The following is a 7,053-nucleotide window of genomic DNA, read 5'->3' on the forward strand; positions in this document are numbered from 1 at the left end:
TCAAGTTAGGGAGAAAAGTAAAATATACTCATGCAGTTCCCCCTAAAGATTGGGAACTTTTAGGCATCATCCAACTATGGTTTCTCTTTTCCTTTACAAGGAACACAGCTAAACCTCCTAAATAAAAGGAGGTATGAAATTTCCTTTCAATGACATTCTGAAGTTACCTGCTCTAAATCCTTTTTACCCTCCTTTCTGGAAGTGTTATGTCTCCTTTTTTTGGCTATGTAGTAAAGATTCTTTAAATAAATAAATAAATACTTATAGATCCTTGCATGTGTACATGTATTATACTTTCACAAATACTAGAGTTATTGCTCTAGTGGCTGAGGACATTGCTGGAAATTATAGCATCTATTTTCTCATCACAGAAGTAAATCTTTTTCCTAATGGAGGAAGAGCTCCGGTCACAGCTGCAGTAGTTGGGGTTTACCTGAGAAGGCATCCTATTGCTCTCCAGGTCTCGGTTTGAACAGTGCTACGGGCTGTAGGTGTTCTATCAGTAGTTTACATAAAAGTGTAAAGGGGAAACTCACAATTGTCTAACAGTTTGCCTTATTTGGAGGATTGTTGATTTTTATTCATTCAGTACAGGCATCTAAGATTAAGTACACCCAGGGACATTCCTTATTTCTCCGACTCAGAAAGGAAGCCTGCTAGGGATATGAGCCATGAGACTGGATATTTCTCTTTCTGCATCTCTTCTCAGCATAGAATAGACCTCAACCTCTTTTCATCAACACTGTAGCTCTACAGCTGGAATCTAAGACAAATATGCAGACACAATTTTAAGTTGTCATTAAATTTGAATATTTAAATTTGACTAAACAGATTTCTTTACAAATAAAAATGTCTTTGTCATTGATGTAGTATTCCTTTTTGTTGATATTACAATTTTAGAATTTATAAAATTGTTTTTCTTCCTATTGAATATAAAGATTTTTATCTGTTGTAATAATACTTAACAATTTTGGTATTTTTTTAATTTAAAAATGTTGGTCTTGTTTTTCATATATGCACAGTTATTTGTTTTTGAAATATTATCAAGATCCTTGTCGGCTTTAATTTTAGAGCCTGCTTAGACAGACTTGCGACATGTTGTAGTTTTATAAATTTTGTTTTCTAAAAATATAAATGATTTTAACAGAGATTAATCCAAAGTATCATTTTTAAAAGGTTGAGTATCTACCTGAATCTAGTAAGAAGTTGATTAGGGTGATAAGCAAATTCAACCACATTGGAGAAGAAAAACTTGATGTAATCAGAAGACATTGATAACGTAACTTAGGTGTTGTCTATGTAAACTTTCTATTTCTCTACTCATAAAATAAAATTTGATTGATACTAATAATTATAATTGTGGTTACATTTAAATTATATTTTTCACTGATGGCTTAAGAAAACTAATGCCTAATAAGCAATATGATTACCCAAATCATTTAAAATCTTATAATTTCACACAAACACTGAATGAAAAAACTAATAAAGATGATATCCTTGTGCCCATCCTAAGATGAAAATTTTAATATTTTCCATATAGTCTTTACATGTTTAGAAAGCATTTTGGTTTTTTAGCTAACTTATTATTAAAATCTAGCACACGTAAAGAAAAGAACACAAGCTATATGTGTAGAGCTCAATGAATTTTCACAAAGTGAAAAGACCCTTGTTACCAATACCCACTTCAAAAACAAGATTATCAGCAAAGTGGATGCCTTCCTTCTGCATCTTTTCAGGCACTAAACATGCCTAATAATTAATTGGGCAAGACATTTTACTGTATCTATGCTGTTTTAAACTTTTTTTTGAGAAATTATTTCAAATTTTCAGAAAAGTCAGAAAAATAGTAGAGAGAGTTCCCACGGAACTGACACCCAGCTTCCCTAATGTTAACATTCTATATGTCCAAAGTAGTAATTATCCAAACCAGGAAATTATCATCAGGAAATTATCACAACACTGCATGTTACGTAAACCACAGACCTAATTAGAATCTCACTAGTTTTTCCACTACTGTCCTTTTTCCAAACAGGATCCAATCCAAGATCCTAAACTTCATTTACTTCTGTCTCTGAATCTCTTCCAGTCTATGACAGTTCATCAGTCTTTTATTGTCTTTCATGATCTTGGCACTTTTAAAGAGTACTGGTCAGTTAATTGTAGACTAGCTCTTAATTTGAGATTGCCTAATGTTTTCTCATTATTAGATTGAGGTTAAGCACGTGGGGCACAAATACCACAGAAGTGATGTTGTGTCCTTTTAGCTCATCATAACAAAGGGTATAGAACATCAGTATGTTGACCTTGATTACTTGATTAGAAGATGTCTTTAAGGTGTCTCCACTGAAATATTACTGTTTTTCCTCTTGTAATTAATAAATAACTTTGCATAGGTTATGAATACTTTCCTAGTCTCAAAGAAAATATGGAAATGTTCTGTTTCTCCTCAAACTGTCACCTACAGATTTTAGCATCCATCAATGGAATTTGCCTGAGACAATTATTACTGTGGAGTTTGACTAATGGTGATTTTGTACTTTTTTCATTCAATCTACATTTATCATTGGGATTCTTCTGTAAAGAAGAGTTGACTCTTTCTTTTTTTCTTTCTTCACTTCTTTTATGTAAAGATGGACTAACAGACATTTATTTTATTTTATGAGTTATAATCCAATGCAATCATTATTTATTTTGTTCCTCAAAGTTTTTCAACTTTAGCCATTTGGAGTTGCTTCATGTTGGCTCCTGCCTCCTTTCAACATATCCTCATCCTTTCTCAAACACTTTCTTATTTTCTGGCACCACAAGATTTTCCAGGCTCATTTTGTATTTTCTTTGCTTTAGACCTAGACTCTACCCCTTCTCCTAGGAGCCCTGCCTCTATCTATTAGGGAATTGTATTTAGATACCAAGTTTTGGTACTACGTGTGCTGTTTGTTACTGGGACACCATTGTTTCTAGGCTCACTCAGAAGACAGGAAAATATATATGTTTATTATGTAAATATATTTATAAGTTTATAAATATATGTAAGATATAAACAAATTTTATATGTTTATAAATATATATATTTATTATACTAACTCATGCACACACACGTTTATGCCCATTTCTCTTTTCCTCTCTCCATATAGGTAGATATGATATAAATATATATTATATAGAGATATAATATAAATATAGATAAGTATGATATAAATATACATATTTATTGATAGATATGATATATATATATAAAACCATGAGATTATACCAATACTGCCAATTACAATTCAACATCACAAAGTTCATTGTAGCCTTCTTATATTTCTTTTTATTGAAGTCACATGGATTTATAACATTGTGTAAATTCTAGGTGTACATTATTATATTTTAGCTTCTGTAGAGAGTGCATTGTGTTCACCAACTGTAGTCTAGTTTCCATCCCTCACAGTACATATGAGCCCTTTTACCACTGTCACCCTCCCCCGACCCCTTCCAGTAACCGCCAATCTATTCTCCTTATCTATGTGTTTGCTATCTTCCACATATGAGTGAAATCATATGGTGTTTGTCTTTGTCTAATTTATTTCACTTAGCATAATACCCTTAAGGTCTAGCCATGCTGTGGCAAATGGCACAATTTTGTCTTTTATATGGCTTAGTAGTATTCCATTGTATGTGTATATTCATATATATGTCTGTATAAATATACATTTATTTATGTATTTTTATATATTTATATATTATTTATATATATTTATATATATACATACATATATATATGGTGGTGTGTATATATATCTATGTATAGGTTGGGTTGCTTGCAAGTCTTGGCTTTTGAGAAATATCCATACTAATTTTCACCGTGGTGGAACCAGCTTACATTCCCACCAGCAGTGTATGAGAGTTCCATTTTCTCCACATCCCCTCCAATACTTGTTATTTCTTGTCTTTTTTAATTATAACCATTCTGATGGATGAGTCATCCATTCTGATGGGTATCTCATAGTAGTTTTGATTTGCATTTCCCTAATAGTTAGAGATGTTGAACATCTCTTCATGCCTGTTGGTCATCTGTATATCTTATTTGGAAAATTGTCTGCTTATATCCTCAGCCTCATGTCTGATCCAGTTCATTTTTTTGTTGTTGAGTTGTATGAGTTCTTTATATATTTTGGAAATTAACCCCTTGTCAGATATATGATTTGTATATATTTTCTCCAAGTTGATATGTTGTCTTTTCATTTTGTTGATGGTTTCCTGTGTTGTGCAGAATATTTTTAGTTTGAAGTAACAAACAACAAAATGAGAAGAAAACCTAGCAGTGGGAGAAAATATTCCTTTATATTTACATTTTATTAATATTTAATTATATATAATTAATATATATAATTACATATAAATATATAAATATAGACTTTATATATTTAATAAATTTACACATTGTTATATGTCATATATATTTAAATAAAAAAAGATAGTGGTCACTTCAGGTATTGCATAGGATTTCTTTAGGATTATTATTAAATATAAGTCAGAAGTTGCTGTTTACATCACATATGCTGATTAAAACCAAAGGAGAGACTTTCAAAAAGAAAAATAAATAAAATAAAATCAGCCAGAAAATCTTGCAAGTTAGAAAGCAGCCTGAACACTAGGGCTATGCCTACCTAGCAGGGACATTCTCCAGAGCCGTTTGGTCCTTTTCATTCTTATTTATCTCAGTGACAAAGAATGTGGGGAATCAGAATTAATAGAATAAGCCTTCTTAGAAACCACAGAGCAGAGCCACACCCTGGGTTCTGAAACCAGACCGCCTGGACTGAATACTGGTCCATATTTTACTTGCGGGGATGAGCTGCTCCAGTCTTTGTTCTTCGGTTTCCACGTGTGTAGATGAGGACAATAATAGTACAGTGGTTTTGAAGGTTAAATTAGACAATACATTTATTATTGTTATTGGTGGTGTAGTTATAGCTAGTGCTGAAGATAACGCACTCCAAAGGTTCTTTGAAATCAAAGAGAACAGAGTTTGAATCAAAGTTAGCAAGGGATTTCTAACTATTATCAACAGTCAGGATTATTTAATAGAGAAAATATTTATGGTAAGTTAATTAATGATAAAGTCGATATTTAGAATGTTAAACACCAAAATGTTCTAAAAGATGCATTTTTGGTGATTTTCAGATATTCAGCTGCTTTCAAAACAGTATATGTTTGATAACATAATCTATCATGAGAAGTGACGTGTGTGTATGTGGTTAGCAGAAAGAAAAGGCTAAAATACAATAAATCAAATATTTCCATTGGCTACTCCTGGATTGAAGGAATATAAATAAATTAAATTGTAATTTTTACACTTTATGTGTTTCATAAATTTACTGTAAAAAGTGTGTATTATATTTATCATAAGAAAAATGTCTACGATTAAGTATTTTCATATTTGTATTACACATGAACTACATGAACCATAGGAAGAGAGATAAGAAAGAATCATGGGTAATATGAATGCCTGGATGGTATACAGTAAATATTTCATGTTTATTCTTTCAAACTTATAAAACTAAACATAAGTGGTCATACTATGCAAATTGCTTTTAAATTGCTTGAATACTTAATAAATCATTTTTCTAGATTAATAATCATAAATTATCATCTTTAATGCTTACATATAATTTCCACCTCTTCCTGTGGAATAATTGTTAACCAGTAAGTTATTTTTGCATGTTCAGATTATTTCCATTGTTAATTACTATATATACATGTAAATAAAAATCACAAGGTACTATGTTTAAAGGATGAATTGGATAGTTTTTGGTAAAATAGGGATATATATGGCAAAATACACATCTTGGTCAATAGTGTAAATCACTACTATCTCCAGAGAGTAGAATTATCACATTCTCTTTTTTTAACTTTTCCGCTTTATTGACGTAAAATTGACAAATAAAATTGCATATATTTAAAGTGTGTAACATGATGAATTTACATACATATCCATTGCGAAACAATTACCACAACCAATTTAATTAACACATACTTATCACTTGTGTCTGTGTGTGTAATGAGAACACTAAAGATCTACTCTCTTAGCAAATTTCAAGTATACAATACAGTATGATTAAATATAGTCACCATGCTGTACGTCATATCTCCAAAACTCATTTAACCTATAACTGAAAGTTTGTACCCTTTAACCAACAAGAAAGATTAAATCTCATTATTTGAGGAGTAGGCTTGAGTCATAGTAGCAGTCACAGTTCTCCACTTTTGTCGAATTACAACTACCACAGCAGTAGTTATTAATCTGTCATAGATCAAGTGCTATCGGAGCAAGTCCCTGGGAATTAGATGTTCAAATCCAAGGCAGTGCTTCCATAGGCGCTACTGGATGTTTTGTAAGCATGTTCATTTGTCTTAAAAGAAAGTTTTTGGATGATTTCCAAATTTGAGTCAAGGTTCATCTGCACATATGTAAGTTTTTAAAATGACAAAATCGTCTTTCAAATTATTTACGTTAATTTTAGTTCCGTTTTCTTCTTCCATTATTGAATTTAAATATGATTTCTGTTGGTCCTTAAAAATATTTTCACCATGTGGTCCCTTGACAAAATTCTTTTGATATTGTGCAGCAAATATCTAGGAAACATGAATTTTCTTTTTTTTCTTTTTTGCATGTTTAGATACTTTTATAGTACACAGACCCACATAAAGAATTCAACATTATATCATCAACCAATTGTTAAGGTTGAACAATTTGAAAACATTTTTTTAATGAAAGGAAATCATGTACTTCAGAGAGTTAGTAGGAACATAAGAGTCATGTGGGACAAACGTATGTGGGAACACTCCCCTCAGTGACCAGGGCAGAAGTCAGATGGGCCCCTCAGGGGTTAGAAAATTCCTAAGACTATAGAGTCAGGATTTGGCAGGTTTCTGAGGTATAATCCAACAATTTATACTCTAAGCCTAGACTAAAATATTAGGGAAAACCTGTCTAGTGTTGGAATCACCTATAAAATTCTTTCATAACCAACCTCTTTCCAGAATTTGGCAATCAGAACTTTAGCT

Source organism: Equus quagga, chromosome 15, assembly GCF_021613505.1.
Source record: "Equus quagga isolate Etosha38 chromosome 15, UCLA_HA_Equagga_1.0, whole genome shotgun sequence".
Lineage (NCBI taxonomy): Eukaryota > Metazoa > Chordata > Mammalia > Perissodactyla > Equidae > Equus > Equus quagga.